At 33.3% G+C, this 19,771-nt stretch overlaps 1 pseudogene; it reads right to left on the minus strand.

The window, feature by feature from the left end:
- Positions 1-6,695: 6,695 nt before the first annotated feature.
- On the minus strand, positions 6,696-8,021 carry LOC127101664 (F-box/kelch-repeat protein SKIP11-like; annotated as a pseudogene).
- Positions 8,022-19,771: the final 11,750 nt, after the last annotated feature.

Here is a 19,771-nt window from a genome sequence, read left to right on the forward strand (position 1 = left end):
TAGAATGGGAATGGATCCATGGGATAGGAGCGGTACCTTCGACTATACATCAAAGGCTCATAATATGGCGTAAGGACAACATCATGGAGAACATTGAGGCCACCATAGTTATTACCGGATTGATGAGGCCAAGGGCTCGAAGAAATCCTTCGAACAAAATTTGGCAAACATCGCTCCATGTGATGACAAATCAGGGTCCTACACTTCAGTCAATACCGGTCTCATGTTGAACCTAGATCCAGATCATGGATTCATATGGGATGCTAAGGAAGAAACGGAGCCATATATGGTGATTCCACCTACGAGGTGGCATGCAGTTGATAAAGATGACTGCTGAGTCAGAAATTTTGGCTCGAATTTCTGCCTATCTAGCTGAAAACAAGAGAAAGTTGACTCTTAAAAAGGAAAGGCTTCAATACATGGCCTTCGAAGCCAAAGAGGTAGAAGATGGTCGACGAGATCAAACAACAGCTTCAGAAAACCGGAGGCTTGATTGCATCTATGACAATGAGCCTTTGGGGTTTGATAAGAACCCATCAAATGAGTTGTAGAAGACGCAAGCACAAGACCCACTCGAAGAAATCGATATAACAGATGGAGTCAAAAAATGACAAAGATACATAAGTACCAAAGTTGGGTCAAAGATGAAGGCTAAGCTGATCAAAGTATTGACAGAATACAGAGACTATTTGGCCCGGGATTATAACGAAATGGCCGGTTTAAATCGAAGTGTGGTGGAGCATTGACTGCCTATCCAACCTGGGAAAAGGCCAGTGAAGCAACATCCCCGACGCTTTGCTCCGGAGATCACCGTAAAGATTAAGCAAGATCAAAAGACTCCTCAAAAGTAGGTTCATCAAGACTGCAAGGTACGTTGAATGGTTAACTAATATAGTACCTGTCATTAAGAAAAATGGAACTCTTAGAATCTGTATAGATTTTAGAGATTTAAATAATGTTATGCCGAAGGATGAGTATTTGATGCCCGTGGCAGAAATGATAGTCGATTTGGCCATAGGTTTTGAATATCTGAGCATGCTTGATGGCTATTCTGGCTATAATCAAATTCTCATAGCAGAAGATGATGTCCCCATGACAACATTTTGATGCCCTGGAGCTTTGGGGACATACAAATGGGTTGTGATATCGTTTGGCCTAAAAAACGCAGGAGCAACCTATCAAAGAGACATGAATGCTGTATTCCATGACTTCATTGAAAATTTTATGCAGGTATACATTGATGACATTGTGATAAAGTCATCATCTCAAAATGATCATATTGATCACCTTCGACGCTCATCTGAGAGAATGAGGAAATATGGATTAAAAATGAATCCATTAAAATATGATTTTGGTGTACATGCAGGAGACTTCTTAGGTTTCGTGTTACACAAACAAGGCATCAAGATAAATAAAAATAAGACAAAGGCAGTCTTGGATCTCAAGCCCCCGTCGACAAAGAAACAACTTCAATCTTTGTTGAGGAAGATAAACTTCTTGAGGAGGTTCATATAGAATCTAAGTGGTAGGACGAAGGTGTTTTCTCCACTCTTCGGGATCAAGAAGGAAAGTGATTTTCACTAGAGACTGGAGCAGCAAGAGGCTTTCGACGCCATCAAAGGATACCTTGTAAAACCTCTCATTTTGTTACCCCTTAGTAGGAGTAAAAATATGAGTTTGTATATTGCTGCGTCGAATACGACCATAGGGAGTATGTTAGCTCAGGAGGATATTAGTGGTGTTGAAAGACCCATATATTACCTCAGTCGAATGTTGATAGATGCTGAAACTAGGTACAATCTGATTGAAAAATTGTGCCCATGCTTGTACTTCTCATGTATGAAATTAAAGTAATATATAAAACCAGTTTATGTTTATGTTTCTTCTCACTATGATGTTCTTAAACATATGTTGTCTAAACCTATTCTACATAGTCGGATTGGAAAATGGGCACTAGCATTAACAGAGTTTTCTTTGACGTGCAAACCTTTAAAGGCTATGAAGGGCCAAATCGTAGCGGATTTTATAGTAGATCATGCTATGATTGAACCCTCATTAAACATGGTTGACACAAACCCTTGAAGGTTATATTTCGATGGCTCGAGCCACAAAGATGGAATAGGAATTGGGGTATTTATACTATCCCCGCAAGACATTCCGATAAGATTCAAGTGTAGAATCAACAAAAAATGTTCCAATAATGAAGTTGAGTACGAGGCCCTAATAACTGGTCTTAAAATCCTGAAAGAATTAGGAGCCAATAAAATAGAGGTGAGAGGAGATTCAAAATTGATAATTAAACAAGTCACACGAGAATACAAGTGCATAAAAGAAAATTTGCTAAGGTATTTCGTGATGGCGACACAACTATTGGAGTACTTAGAGATCGTCGGTATTGTGCATGTGCCAAGGAATGAGAACCAAGAAGCCAACTATCTAGCCCAAATCGCTTATGGGTACAAGATATCGAAATCAAAACTCTAGGATATTATCGAGGTACAAGAGAAGATGGTGTTAGACGTACCACCACCACCTAGTATGAACATTCAAGAGACAAGATGGAAGATAACCCTGACAACAATGTCAGCTGATATGAAGGTTTCGATGATGAGTGCTTTGAAAATTTCGAGTTCGAAAATTTCTAGAGACACAAAATTTTCTCTATCGGCAATTCATCACCATCAGATTGGAGAAAACCAATTTTAGAGTACTTAGAGAATCCAAACGAAAATACTAACAGTAAAATCAAGTATAGGGACCTAAGCTACGTACGACTGGGAAACGAATTGCTGAAGAAGACTCCAGAGGGAATATTGCTTAAGTGTCTCGGATGTACGGAAGCATACTTGGCCATATCTGAAGTACACAATGGAGCCTGTGGTGCACATCAAGCAGGCCATAAGATGAAATGCCTGCTATTCCGATAAGGTGTTTATTGGCCCAGTATGTTGAAGGATTGTATCGAGTTTTCCAAAGGATGCCAAGAATAACAGATGCATGTGAGCGTCCAACACGTACCAGCAAGTGAGCTGCATTCGATTATCAAGCCTTGGCCCTTTAGGGGATGGCCGTTGGATGTCATTGGTGAGATTCGACCGGCCTCATCGAAACAACAAAAGTTTATCCTGGTCGAAATAAACTACTTTACAAAATGGATCAAAGATATCCCTTTGGTAAAAGTGGATCAGGATGTTGTGATCAAATTCATTCAAAAGCACATTGTGTATAGATTTGGCATCCCATAAACCATTACCACAGATCAAAGTTCGATTTTTATAGGGGGAAACATGCAAGAATTCATCGTTGAAACAGGTTTCAGATTGGTCACTTCAACACCTTATTATGCGCAAGAAAATGGCCAAGTTGAAACAGACAACAAGGTGATAATTAGTCTAATCAAAAAACATGTCGCCAAAAAGCAAAAAAAATGGCACAAGACTTTGGACAAAATCCTATGGGCTTGTCGAACGTCCCCAAAAGAGTCGACGAATTTGACGCCTCTTCGTTTGACATTTGGGCATGATGATGTGTTACCAATAGAGATTTGTTTGCAATCAGTCAAGGTGCAAATCCAGAATGATATTCAGTCGGAGCGATATTGGGACTTGATGTTCAACGAAATGGATGATTTAGACGAAGAGGGATTGGCCGCAATGGAAGTATTGATACGATAGAAAGCGCGCGTGGCCAAAGTGTACAACAGAAGGGTTAAAACAAAAACCTTTGCAGTAGATGATTACGTTTGGAAAGTAATTCTGCCTATGGATCGAAGAGATCGAACCTTAGGAAAATAGTCTCCAAAATGGGAGGGACCGTTTCAATTAATCTGAACGTTTACTAACAATCCCTATGAGATTCAGGAACTAGGCATGGATCAAAGAATTTTTAGGGTAAATGGAAAATATTTGAATAAATATAAACCTATGCTATAAGAGATTCAAGTTCAAACATAACGAAAATATTCATTAATTAGTTCAAATAACCTGAAAGGCATTACAAAAAATGGTTGATCGCCCTTACAAAACCAATACAAAGAGAAAGTTAAGCGGGAAATCTAGATTTGAAATCCTCAAAGGAGGTCGTCTCATGAAAAATTCGAATATCTAGAAAAAAATTCTTCCCTTGCAACTGCTTGATGCTAGCCTCGATTTTGAGGGCTTTTTCGCCATGAGAGACCCCTTAAGAGCTTCACGGTCAACAACTTCTTGTGCAGGAAGCTCTTCAGCCGTATCTAAGACGGAGGTTGCGCCTCTATCGAAAGCTGACGAAGTTGTTGCAGTTTCCTTAGAGCCTCCGCTGGATTCCGTTTCTTTATAGCCAGGATCTCGTCTGGAATCAAAATGCCGGTAGAGATCCCTTCGTTAACAATATTTGGAGGGTCTTGAGTTTGTTGAGAAATGAGATTCTGTTGAGTCTCAGGCAATACACTTTGAAACTCCTTGCTTTTGTGGGCTCAAGATAACCTCAATAGTTTGATTGTCGACCCTCTCTTCTACCATAAGCTCAGCTGGAGTCGAATTGGCCATGTGTTCCTGTCAGCTAAAAACCTAATATGATCTAACGCAAGTCCTAGATTAATTTATCAAGTTTATTTATTGAAAGTGGAATGTTTACCGTAAACAACCACTAATTCTTATAACCAAAATCATTTAACGATACTTCACTTCAAATTTGTATGGTTTGCCTATAGGTTCGCATCACATAATATTTGAGTTACAACATTTTAACTTTGCATAAAAATTCACAATCCAACTAATTGTTAACTAATTTCCAAAAAACGTTAAAAATATACATCAATTAATACTTCTAAAAAATTGAGATTGAAACCACTCAACAAGTTTTTAAGTATTTTAACAGTGTGATTCATATCACTACATGTGTGATTTAAATAAAATAGCTCTATAAGAGTGGTGGTTCGATTTAACTTTGATGTGATTCGAATCACTTTAGTAAAACTCTAATCCATAATATTTTTCTCCAATGCGCTCAATTGTATTGTAGAAATATTTAATATTGCAATCAATATTCACTAAAGTTAATTTGAGTGCATATTACCAATGTAGCTTCCACATTTTACAACATATACATGATGAGTTGTCTTTGATTTTATTGTCTTATATATATATATATATATATATATATATATATTATATATATATATATATATATATATATATATATATATATATATATATATTATATATATATATATATATATTTTCTTCTACTTATTTATATGTGATAGTAAATAGTGTTAAAAAGAAAAGAGAAATTTAATTTTCATTATCGTTAGTCATTTTTTTTATATTTTCAATGTAAAATTTAACAGGATCTCTTTTCAAGAATTATATTTTCAACTCATTTACTCAAATAATGTTTTGGCCATATCTTTTAATAATTATCAAATTCAATTTAACACAAGTTCCAATACAAAATATAAATGTAACAATAAAAAATTAATCCACACATATAATACTTTAAATGCTAATTTTTGAGATTTTTCAAAAGCTTTGATGGTAAATATGTTTTACTTACTATTTCATAGATCATAAATACAATGAGTTTGCTCCTTTCTTTTCTTGAGTGAGGGTTTGCTCTTATAACCTCATTATTACATATGTGCATTTAAGGAGGATAAAAAAAGCTGAAAATATCGTATTAGCTAAAATATCAATTTTGTGATGAAAATGAAATTGAAAGCTTAAAGATGATAATAGTATGATAATACTTACTCGACGACAAATTATTAGGTTTTCCTCTTCTCTCTTTAGTTTCTCTTTTTTATGCTTATCAAGTCTTCCATTTTTCTCTAGTTTTCTCTAAAGTGTAAGAATCGGGTTTTGAGACACTATAAACAAAGTGGATCCGATTTGATTATATTATTAGTGGAACTTGTCTTTTGAAATCTTAGGCACATTTGAATTAAGTTGTTTCCACTACTAAAACTAGACTTTGACAAATATTGAGAGAAATGGTTTAGCCTTAGTAATTTTAACTAATTTTAGACATATTTAAATAAAGTTGCTTACACTTATACAATTATATTCCGATAAATGTCGAGAGAAATAACTTAACCTTAGTAATTCCAGCTAATCAACCCCTATACACCTCACCCTCTTATTATAAGCAAGTCACACAACCACGAATAAACATATATAAAATATATCTAATAACACTAAGACTCTATTATGTCATGTTTTATTAAATTTAAAATAACAGTGACATTAATTTATAAGCAATATAGAAAGTCAAGATATAAACATCCTCACAAACTAAAGCTAAATAAATTGTTTTAAATAAAACTAGTATAAAACCCTCAAGTCTTACACTTCTTAATTTCATCATGTATTTTTAATTATAGATTATAAATCATAAAAGATTAAAATACTGTCTCATGTAGCATTTTTTATTAGTATGCAAAATATAAAAGCCTTATTAGACTTTATATCACACATTTAACCAAATAAAAATCTTAAAAAATTCATCATTACAATTAACTTAATATCTTTCCAGAGCCACCAATAAAAATTTGAATCTAAAACACCGACAATGATGTAGAATAAAAATAACATAATTCAATATTACAAAAGTAGCACCCACATTAACAAACTACAAATCACTAAAAATAAGATTTGGGGATAAATTAAAATATTAAAATCATAATAGGAATAAAATTCGTTCAACACTAAATAGCATCAACATCCCATCACAGTGCAGTTATGAACAAAATTTCTTGACTCTTTTGTCGCAAGCTGGTTCCACTGTGGTGCATTTTTGTCTGGGACCCAAGCACTAATCTCAAGCATGCCTCTACCATGAAGACTATGACCTCCAAGAAATATTAGCTTATCTCCACATGCCCTAAATGCTAGTCCCCAACCATTAATTGAGTTTGCTTGTTGAGGAAATCCTCCAATGATAACCCATGAATTGTTTCCTTTAACATACTTCTTTACTTCCTGTTGTGAATAATCAACAACATACAATACATTATTTACAACAACAATCAAAGGAGGTGACCCAGAAGGGATTGGTGTCTCAAGCACCTCATTTAACATTGAGAACATGTTGGGTATTTCACGCCATTCTTTTGTCGTCATATCAAACTCTTCACTGCATGTAAGTTACGTTATTTTGTCAGCTGCAATTGCACCAACAACATAAAAGTTTCCATCCATAAATACACCTGAGCACATTTTTCTTGCTTTATTCATGTTTGGAAGGGGTTTCCATTTTCCAATGTCAGAGTTATAGAGCTCAACGGAGCTTAATATGTTACCACGCATATCACAACCACCCGCTAATATGGCAATTCTTCCCAAGCTAGCAGAAGCAAACAAGCATCTGGGAGTACTCAACATTTTTCCAACTGACCACATATTTGTTAGAAGACTATACTTATAAAATTTAGGAGACATTAACTCCTTACCAAAAACTAAAAACTCGGTACCAATAGCCAGAGACTCCTTATCAGACAACATAAAACATTCATCGCAAATCATTTTAGGTAGTTGCATCCATCGGCCATGATTTGAGTCAAATGCCTCCCATTTAAGAACTTCACAACTGAAGTAAACTCAATGTTCTATTATTCCTATTTTTCTCCTAAGTTGATAAAGTTTCCCATATCGAATTAGTGATCGAAAACTAGTATTTAATGCATCAATTGACCCATAATCAGATCTTGATAATTGAAGGAGACATTGAATTGATATATCCCGACCAAGTTGCTAAATAAGAAAAGCTGAATCAGAAGCCTCACCAACATGTTGTTTTCCATCGTTATTTCCTTTTGAGTGGGAAGGGAAAATGGCAATCTTTTGATTTTCCTCTTCTTGATTCTTTTGCTCTTTCTTTTCCTTAGGATCTTCCACTCGATCTTCTATGTTTTTAGACATCATTTTTTTTTATATTTGGTTAATTTTGATTTCCTTGAAGATGCATAACGTGATGACAATATAAATAAAACTATTTATCTTTCTTATATGATTTTGGCATCAAATATACTTAATTTGCAAAGATATATGAAAAACATCATCTACAAATGTTAAATGAAATGAAAAAAATACTATCAAACAATTTCCATCAAATAACTTTTTATTAAAAATGGGAAGAACTAGACACAAAATCACACATCAATACTTTATGGGTACAACACATGCACACATGATAATGAGTATCCAATTGTCAATACCATCTTATTAAAAATCAAGATTTAATGTTCTAAAGAATTTTAACCTTCAATATCAGATATTTGTAAGTTATCATAGGAAAAAAAATCAAATATAAGAGTGAAAAGTTTTTGAAAATTAATTAGATAAATAAATTAAATAAAAATAATGAGTTTCATATCCAATTTGAAGAACTGCAATATTAACCCAACAAAAAATTTGTTTTTGATAAATAAAATACTTGTAATTTGAATTAGCATAATTCTCATTCAATCATTTCTACGCAACAATTTATCCTCAATTGATAATTTTTGATGATCAAGAAAAAACACTAAACTACAAAGATAAAAAAATATCAAAATAAAATGGGAGAACAAGAAGAAAAACTTACAAATTTGAAAGAACTAAATAGTGAAATTGAAAAGTTAGACTTTATCTACAATTTCTCTTATCTCCAAAGTACACATAGTCTCTCATTAATATTATATATATATATATAATATATATATATATATAATATATATATATATATATATATATATATATATATATATATATATATATATATATAATATATATATATATATATGAAAGATTATGTCATTTATATGCCAATAGTATTATTTATATAATATAAAAAATTATTAAAAAATAGAAAACAAAAAAATTGCATTCGCCCATGGTATACGTAAACTTCTGCACAAACTCACTATTTGGGGTTATCTGCGTGAAGTCAAACCTGTTAACTATCCGACCTATATTTGATCTTTGGTCATGGTATGTCAATTCCTATTTTTTATTTACAATATAGTTTGTTTTTTCTTTATTTTTCACACAATCATCATCTTCATTCTATTTCACATTATTTGTCTTTTTTGCTTTAATTTTAAATTTATTTTATTTTTTAATAATCAACGTATTTAGGGTTTCTAACATTTAGTAAGTATATTAAGTTATCTCATGATTTAGACCCTCTATAAGCTTAGTCCTCAAGACGAGGATGAGAAATCTTTTGTTGTCTATCAAAAACATTTATTTAGGCAGAGTCGTTTTGCCAACTCACCTAACATATGATTTGTGAATTACTTTTTCTTTGAATTTCAATAATTATTAAATATGACTAAATATGAAATTTATAATTTGAACTATTTTAAGAAAAGACTTTGTCCTTATCTCATTAAATTCAACTTTACATTTAAATTTATATTTATTGTATGATACACCGTCTTTCTTTTTCCATGAAAATTTTATTAACGATTCTTTGCTTTTTCGTGTTATTTGTTTTAAGTTCATTTTAGAATCTTAATAAAATTTTCTATTTTCTATTAAAATTATTTATCTTTTTTTCTTTAATACGGTCAATACCTTTATTATTTAATCTCTTTAAAAAGAGTATTGTAGATAAAATAATGGTTAATGTTAAATTGAATTAAAAAAAAAACAAAACAAACCAAAACAATATATTATATATATTATTATATATATATATATATATATATATATATATAATATATATAATATATATATATATATATATATATATATATATATATATATATTATATATATATATATATATATATATATATATGAACATGTTTTTAAATGATAACTCAAATGAAATGGATGGAGTATATGTTAATTCAAAATAAAATACTATCTTAACAAGTTAAGGATTTATTTCAAAAAATAAATTGGAGAAAATTAATTTTTTATTAATTAATTAAATTAATCTTAATAATCATTATATAAATGTTTCGGAGAAGATTAAAACTATGTATTGTAAGATTACAAAGCCATTTTTTCCCATCAAATGAAAAGTTATAATTGAGTATAAATTTTCATAAAATTTCAATAAAAAAAATTCAATTCGTCTAGTTATATAATTATGATAATTACACAATACATTTTTCAATAATTATGATAATTACACACTTGTACAGTTGTTTTGATTGAGATACACTTATATAATTGTTATCTTTTGATTAGACCATGGTTTCCAGCCCAATTTTGTTTAGAAAACACTTGTACAGTTGCATAATCTTTATACCAGTTTTTTTAATTGGTTACACTGTTTTTCTTTTTTTACTGTAAGACAATATTTATTTAAGTATTGAAAATATGAAATTTATCAAAAAATAAATAAAATTATATTAAAGGTAAGAGTCATTTTTATTATTTACTTTAAATATTTCCACTCCAAATAATATAATATATAAATGTAAATTATGTTTAAGGCTTAATATACAATAATAGAACAATTCTCTATAGACTAGGTCAAATAATATACTATATAAAGCTATACTCTATTTATAAATACAAATTTTTATTTACTTCAAATATCTCCACTGAAAACAATACTGTATAAAGTTAAACTTTATTTAAATTCAAAATTTACAACAATAATAAAAATACAGTAATGTCAATCATTTGAAAATAGTTTTCATGACAATTTAAATAATAAACATCTCATGATAATAAACTTTAACATCTAATTGTGTTCGAATCAATGGACAAGAATCTTCACCCAACTTAAACAAACCACCAACCACGCGAAAACTATAATTTTCCCATGCCTCCATATCAAAAATATCTTCAATAAATTCATGCAAAAATATAATAAAGTATGACAAGTATGTGTGTCTTGCAGATGTAATAGACAGTTGACTTGTAGGTATCTGAGAAATTTACTTGAAGGATTTTTAGGCGTTACTTGTCGACGTTGTGAAGGATCGACATGCTCTAGAAGAGGTTTGTGTTGCACATCACATCTGGAACCTTTTTACTCCCCTTAACTCATCTTTTATACTAAAATTTTATAAATAATGGACACATCAAAGTTGTACAATGATATACAAGTGCAAACACACTTTTTCTTTAAGTATAGAGTGCAACCTAAAAGGGGATGAATTAGGTTTTAAGATTTTTTTTTGTTATCTTGCAGATGTTATGATTCTTTTTAATTTTCTGGAATTATGGTGAGGAACTAAGAACAAGGATGTAGAAAATAAAGTGCAGTAAAGTAAATGAGACAAGATATATACCGGTTCCACTTTTCAAACAAGGATAGTCTAGTCCCTCCTCACTGCATGAAGGATTTCATTATGTTAGAAATTGTTATAGGCTCACACTAAGAGTCTCTTCAATTCTCTAACAAAATCAAGAAAGCACACCGCTTTCTTATTTTACAATTCACGGAGAAAGAACCATACTTTCTCCTAACTTTTCTTGATTCCACAAACTTGACAAACAAGAAATAGTATATTGATACAGATAATTAAGTACATATGATTTTTGATTATTTCCAAAATTCAAACTAAGTCTTCTCTTTCAATATAACAATTCAAAATTATAAACTCTGAGTGCTCAAGAAACTTTTGCATTGATATGTGAAAATTTTGTAGTAAAGTTTCTAAGAGATTTTGCAAATGTACAGATGAATTATTTGAAAATGTTTGATGAGAGAGGTAATTTGAAATCTAAAAAATCTTACTATAAATATCTCACAAGATACCTCTAGAAATAATATCAATGTTTGAAAAAAATGGTCATGAACATTTGTAATGCTTTGGAAAAGGTATTGTGATCATTTGCAACGAAGGGGTATGACATTGTTTCATATTTTTCAAGATGCTACATGTGACAATTGATTGGTCAAGGATGACAACCATTTATTTCTCTTCCAACATTAAAAAATTTGAAGAAAACAAAGAGGCAATTGATTGTAGTAATACACCAATCGGTCGTAGGGTTAAAAATTAGCCTCTCCCCCCCTAAATCAATTGTTCCAATAACAATATATTGTTGCTTCAAGGTTCACACCATGCATAGATCTAGGGAATTCATGACAATCGATTGTACCTATGTGTCAATTGATTGTCCCAAATAAAAACTTGAAAATTTTCTAAGTTTAAAATATGTTTTGAATGGGAATAATGCATGAATGATATGGAAATTTTATAAGGGTTTGGATGAAAGTTTATGAGCACCTAAAACTTATACATAATGAATTGCATATTTTACCTTAGCTTGTGATTAATCCCTCAATAAACCATAACTTGAGCATGATCAAACTTTTATCATCTTGATACTTCTTCAACCTTGTGATTGCTTTTCCTTCTTTCCATATATTTGTCTTCATCAAAATATAATCCAATTTAGAAGCTTGAATTTACAATCGTCCCCTTTTGATGATGATAAATATATACTGGATGTTTGTGATTTTTCTGAGAGCTCCCCCCTAAGATAAATATCTCCCCCTTAATTCACGAAACCTTGACTCATTTGAGTTTTTCATCTGCATACTTTGATTGAATATAAACAAGGAAACACAAGCATACATACATTCTTCTCCCCCTTTTGACATTATCAAAAAGAAAAGAAAGATGAGTGAAATAAAGGTAATTTCAAGAACAAGGGCATGCATACATAACATATATACTAAAAACCAAACATTACAAAATCAAACATGAACTTTCAAACATGCATAATATAGGGAAAACAACATAAATATAAACCAATACAAAGCCAATAAATTTCCTGAACATGAAAAACCAAAATAAATTAAAGACGGGAAAAGCGTAGTAAAATTTCAATCTTAGTGTGTGTCTGCATTCCCATCTTCTCTTTGAAAAGGTTCAAACCGATCCATCATACCCAAACGTCCAACCAACTCTTGTTGAATGTTATCGTATTAATGATTCATATGCCCAAGTTGTTGAACAATGTAGTCCGTAAGCATTTGATTTGATGGTTTAGAGGGTTAATCATCTTCTTTCTGTTGAGAAGGAGGAGAGGGAGGTTCAGTCAAGTCTTCATTTATGTAACTGGTGGTCTTTGTGTGCTTGTCTTAGAAAACTCTCATCTTGTTGTTAATAGTTTTACTATACTAATTTTATTTTCATTTCCAAACATCTGAAAGAAAACTTCATTAGTGGTAACATTACAATACTTGAAGATCTTTGAGATGAATCGTCCATAAGGGAGACCTTTTGATATTTTAGTATGTGATAACATGTGATTCATAATCGCATAAGCCTAATTCAGAGGAATTTTGTTCTTAATAGCATACAAAAATTGAATCTCAGCATCAATGCTGGAAGGATGATTTGAATACCTAGGACCAGAATATAGCATAGAAAGTAATAGAGCATCTTATTATCAACCGACTGATTAAACCCATACTAAAGAACACGTTTTGGGACAACACCATTCATACGCCTTCTTTTGTTATGAAGATCTTCTTTAGAAAAATGGATAATACTGTAATAGAAGTCATTCTTATTATAATTTTCCCAATTTTGATCATAATTGGTCATAACCTCACTACCAACATAGGGAATATGCATAATTTCTCCAATTTGCTTAATAGATAAAGATATCGGTACACATTTGACTAAAGAGGTTAACTTATTATTTTCAGAGTCAAATTGCAATAGAAAATTTTAACCAACTTAGGATAGTAACAACCATAAGTAACCAAACCTTCTAAGCCAATAGATGAAAATATTTTTTGAAAAGAAAAGCACTCATAAGGAAAATATGCAAGATCATCGTATTTAGGGGTAATGAGCTTCTTGTTATGAAAGTGTTCCATAAATCTTTCCTTTTGACTTGAAGAAGTGAGGAACCTTGACAAATCCATGGTTGGAGTCTTAGAACACGATGGTTTTTCCTTTACCTTTCCTTTTCCTGGAGTTTCCATTGAGAATGTTGAAGAAATGTTAAAGCTTTAATGGAGTAATCTTGAATATTTGAGAAGTAAGATGAAGCAAAGTTAAGAGTTTTTTCTTTTCTTTTGGATGCAAAATGCGACGTCTAAGGTTACTAACAAGAGTGGAGGCTTTTTATTTTATAGTGATGAGAGAGAGAGAGAGAGAGAGAGAGAGAGAGAGAGAGAGAGAAAGTGAACATGATTGGACAAACATTTGATTGAATTTTAAAAAAATTGAAAATTCGTGCAACATCAATCGATTGTCTAAGCCTTACAAAAGATTGTAGGTACACTACTGTCAAGAGAAAACTTGGAAAAAATCAGACGACACTCGATTTTCATACCATCGTCAATCGATTGTGGCTTAGGCGCTATTTCAAAATTTTGGAAAAAATTGATATAACAATAGATTGTACATCAGCTCCAATAAATTGAAAATTAACCCTGAGAGACGATCATTTCGCTGGATCCTCAAGTAAGATCCTTGCCACTCATAGAGGTGACCATTTTATTGGATCATCAAGTGGGATTCTTTCCTCCTCTAGAGGTGATCAAGATCGTTGGATCCTTGTCACTCATAGAGGCAAACATTTCACTAGATCCTCATGTGGCATCCTTGCCGCCCTCAAAGGTAATCATTTCGATGGATCCTCAAGTGAGATCCTTTCTGCCCATATAGGCGATCAAAATCGTTGTATCCTAAAGTGTGATCCTTTCCGCCCTCAGGGGCGATTAAAATCACTAGATCCTTAAGATGGATCTTTGTTGCCCACAGAGCCGATAATTTTGCTAGATCCTCAAGTGAGGACTTACCACCCTAAAAGATGATCATTTCGTTGGATCCTTAGGTGGGATCCTTGCCTCCCATAGAGGCGATTAAAATCGTTAGATCCTCAAGTGGGATACTTTCCGCCCTCATAGGTGATCATTTTGCTAGATCCTCAAGTGGGATAATTGAGCGAAATACCTGTCGAGGAGCGACTAATTGTCACTAGGAAAATTCTTAGTGAATGTGAAGTAGTGATCGAAAAACTCCACCACATTAAAAGTATGGTCATTCCATAAAGAGGGCTTAAGAGGGATAGATTCACCTCTTGACCTCTCCTTTATTAGCCACACCTCAGCAGATCGAGAAGTCTTGTGTTGCCTCACCTCCCTATCGACAACCACATATTGGGGAAGGGAAAGAGGAATCCTTGGTCGCTCCTGAGCCATATGAATTTTGAACAAGCATTTCATCCTCTCATCAAGGGGTATTTCCTCCATCTCCCCTGCAGGTAAAAATATCGTTAAAATGCAAAAGTAGTAAACAATTTTTTGCGAGAAAGTTTCCTTTCGTACCTAAACATGTCATCACTCTATCATCGTCTTCTTGATCATGATTAATAAGGTATTGGATTCCAGGGAGCGGATACACCTCAAAATTTGAATCACTTTGCGATCAAGGGAAGAAAAAACACTTGGGTCCACCGTTTCAATAATTTATGGATGCAACGACAAGGATAAAGGGAAAATGGGTTCGGCTCTCGCCCCACAGTGACTAGAGAGAAGTACTATATCACTATTTTACCCACGTGAACTTGTCATTCCAATCCTCATAAGGGTTTATGAAAGGTTTTAGTAGACATCCACCATAAAAAAGGGCGCAACATCACCCAACCATTAGTGGGAAGGATTTATATCCTAAAGAAATAAAGAAACACTCTAACAACATGGGGAACACCCCATACTGCAATAGACTATTTAAAAATACCTGAGTATGTCCCAGATGTTTTGGGTAACCGGAGAAGGGCCAACATTGAAGGCAGTCCAAAACTCTGTTTCAAAAGAAGTGAATGGAAACAAAACCCCCCAACTCAAGAATAATAGAAGGAGGACATCAAAATAGGGAGCAAATAACTTGTCAAAAGTATCCATATTAGCCTTCTCCTCATTTGAGTAGGGTTCCATAATCATGTCTCTCTCACTACATGTATTGGAAAATATAATATTATGACAAAACTTATTAATCAAGTCCATAGTAGAATACATGGATACAATATCTTGAACATGAATACATTTGGTTTTCTTTCCCATGATCATTGGAAGTTGAGAAACTGAAGGGGATATGTGTTCATCCTAATATTTTTTCCTAGAAAAAATAAATAGAAAGGAGAAGAAAAAGGGTACCCAAAATAATATAGGGGGAACCCAATGGCACAAGCCATATAGTAACGCAACGAGGTAACTTCCACGAGAATGGGGAAATTCTCTACACCTGGAAGACACATGTAAGAAATAGAGAACAAATTGGTTTTCCCTAAAAACTCATCATGAGGTGCATTAAATGAACCCATGCTCTTTCTCCCACTAAAGCACTCAAGATTTCACTAGTGATTGACGTTTTAATGTCTCAGGGTCTAATCTGAAGAAATAATACATGTCCCTCTAAAGTTTCGACATTTAAGTAACATTGCCTTCCATTGAGGGAATTACTTCAATTTAAGGGACTCGCCCCTAATAATATGTAGTTTTATATTTATGCGTGTCCTAAATTAGGGTGCCCTCACCCAAGCATTGTATCTCCTAGGCGGTAATGTAAAGACTCGCCCTTGTCACTAATGACATGTAATATCGTTAGTCAAAGAATATGGAGTCCTCCACAATCCCCTAATGCATATGTGGTTAATAACTTCTCCTGATCACGATGGAGAAGTTATCACCCATCACGATTACCCAAACCATACGCCCAAAATGCCTCTATAAGTAGTTTCCCCCCAGGGAGGAGATACATATCATAACTCATACTAATCACACCCCATATGCTTTTATACCTAAGCACGCCACTTTACAAGTCTTCTCACTCTTGTTGCAAAGCCTTAACCATCATATAGTTTTATAAACCTACTAAGGCATCTGAGCCACCATGCGCTTGTAGGAGAAACACACACACCTGTGCTTTTTAACCAATACACTAATCATCCTCAATTAGATGGTCATACGGAAAAACATTTAAACCGTTGAGGGTATGTTACATGTGTGTATCTTGGAAAGTAGAGAAAATTGGAAGGAAAACTTACCCTTAATTGAATTCGCCTGTAACAATAGTTATAATTCGAGCATCAGGATGGCACCGTACGATGCATTATATGGAAGAAAGTGTATGACACCTTTGTGTTGGGTGGAAGTTGGTGATACATGGATTCTTGTACCGGAAATAATCTAAGAAACCACGGAAAATATAAGAATGATCCAAGAAAAGATTAAAAAGGCTCAAGACCGCAAGACGAGTTATACTAATTATCGTAAAAGTCCTTTGGAGTTTAAAGAGGGAGATCATGTGTTCTTGAAGGTAACCCCTAAGTTAGGTATAAAGGGACCGCTCAAGACAAAGAAGTTGAGTCTGAGGTATATTTATCCATATCAAATCATAAGTCAGGTAGGTAAAGTGGCTTATTAGTTGGAATTTCCACCTTCCTTATCTAAGCTTCATGACACATTTCACATATCTCAGCTTAGAAAGTATGTACTAGATTCTTTTTAGCCTATCCTCCTGGGAATGGTTTAAGTTGCAACTGATCCACCTTAAACTAACTTCATTGTGGAATAACCTATTCTCATTTGTTCAAGTGGTTTCTAAATTCGAGGACGAAATTCAATTTTAGATGGGGAGGATGTAATATCCACCTTCTTCTAAGAATTATTTAGTTTATATTAAATGGTAAATAATTAGATTAATAGACTTGAATTAGGATCATGGCATGATTAGTGAATATAATTTAATTGCAAGGGAGGAAATGTCATTTATCTATGTGAATATATAAGTCATTTCATGAGAACTCCAATCTATTTTATCTTGTTTGTGTCACTTTACAAAAATTATAACTTAGAGTGGGAGAGAGGTAAGAGTGAGTAGATAGAGCATGAGAGGGAAGGAGAGATTTTTTTTTATCAAAGGAGGTAATTCTTTCATGTTAGTGTTTTGATTATTAGGTAAGAAGCAAGTTATAGAGATTTGATCCATCAAGTATTGAATCAACATATTCATGTCACCTTCTTTCCATATTCCGAAACGAATCAATAGAGAGCTTGAGAAAAAAGGGGAGGATAAGTAGTTTCTCAACATTGAAGTCTCCTATCATGTTAGAATGCTTGAATCCTTGGAAGTGAAACAAGTTAGGAGTAATTTAAGAACCAAGAGATCATCACCAATTACCATCATCATCATCCTTATTTTCACCTCTCAAGTCTCAATTCAACTTTTTTAAGGAAGGGTTCCTTTTTTTAGTCTATGAAATTGGGATTATAAGCCCTAGGACCTTTGCATGACGGGATTGGGTTTAAATCCATTAGTAACTTGTTTGTTTGTTTCAGTTCATGATATGTTTCTTGCATGATCATGAATATTTTATGTGAACTATTTACATATTATGATGAATTTATGGTAGATATCTTGTGACTTAGTATGAGCGTGTTGATTTTTGGCTGGAATTGTGTTGAGATGCATGTGAAAAAGTGACAAAGTTGTGTGGTTGGGGACCTGGACAAGAATACGGGTCGCAACCGCCACTATGGATGGTCTTATCAGGTCCTCAAAAAAATGTATGGGGAAGCTTGTTGGTGTAAGCCCTAGAGGCCAATACTTTTGGTACTTGTATCGAATTATTTATTAATAATAAAAGGCTTTTTCTTTATTATGTTTGTTTAATAAAGTCCCTAGAATAGCTAGTCGGTTTAATGTATCAAGTATGACTTAATCATGAGATCACATTAAACATGAGGACACTATTCTTAAAGTATCCGTAGTCAAGCTTTATTGTGAAGTGGGATAACATTAAAGCATGAAGACTATTATGTTTATAGACTGATGATCACATCTCATGGATCATGGATAAAGAGTTATCAAGTCTTAAACATAGGTATGAATATTAAGAGTAATATTTATACTGGATTGACCCGCTATGAGAATACTATATAGAATGTTATGCAAAGTGTCATAAGTTATTCTCATGGTGATAATGGTGTATACCACTCTTCGACCTGAAACCACTATGGACCCTAGATGTAGAGTCGAGTGCTTTATTGCTGATCCAACGTTGTCCGTAACTGGATAACCATAAAGACAGTTGATGGGTACTCCACAAAGCATGCTAAGGGACATGAGTGACCTAGATGGAATTTGCCCATCCTGCGTAACAGGATAAATGTCTATGGGCCCAATATTGAACTGGACAAGGATGACACGGTCTATGCCTTGTGTTCAATATAGACATAAGGGCAAAAGGGTAATTATACACATAATTATTATCACAGAAGGATTTGTCAGATCACATGACATTTTCGTGTCTTGGGTAGCAGTGATGTGTTGCTAGATACCGCTCACTGTTTATTATGTTAAATGCATGATTTAATATAATTGCCAACGTCGCGAAAACCTACAGGGTCACACACAAAGGACGGATTGATGAGAGATAGAGTAACTAAGGAACACCGTAAGGTACGATGCACTTAAATGGAATACGAAATATGGTAAGGTACCACACGCTTAAGTGATTTTGGGCATATTATAAGATATGGGCCAAAATACACTTAAGTGGGCTTTTTAGATTGAAGCCCACACAAGTGGTTCTATAAATAGAACCCTTGGGTAGAAGCATTGTCACTCTTGCATTTCGTTTCTCTCTCACTCAAAGCCTTCATTCATAGCATCTAGCACTGAGATTGAAGGAATTCGTTGGTGTGGACTGAGTAGAGGCGTTGTCATCGTTCAACGTTCGTGATCGCCACAAGAGGTAATGATTCTATCACTGATCATGCCCATTCGTAAGGATCATTAAAGGAGAAATTTTTAAATTCCGCTGCGTTTTGGATCGCCTTTCTCCTTCAGTGGTATCAGAGCCACTTATGAA

The sequence above is a fragment of the Lathyrus oleraceus genome, chromosome 7 (assembly GCF_024323335.1).
Source record: "Lathyrus oleraceus cultivar Zhongwan6 chromosome 7, CAAS_Psat_ZW6_1.0, whole genome shotgun sequence".
NCBI lineage: Eukaryota > Viridiplantae > Streptophyta > Magnoliopsida > Fabales > Fabaceae > Lathyrus > Lathyrus oleraceus.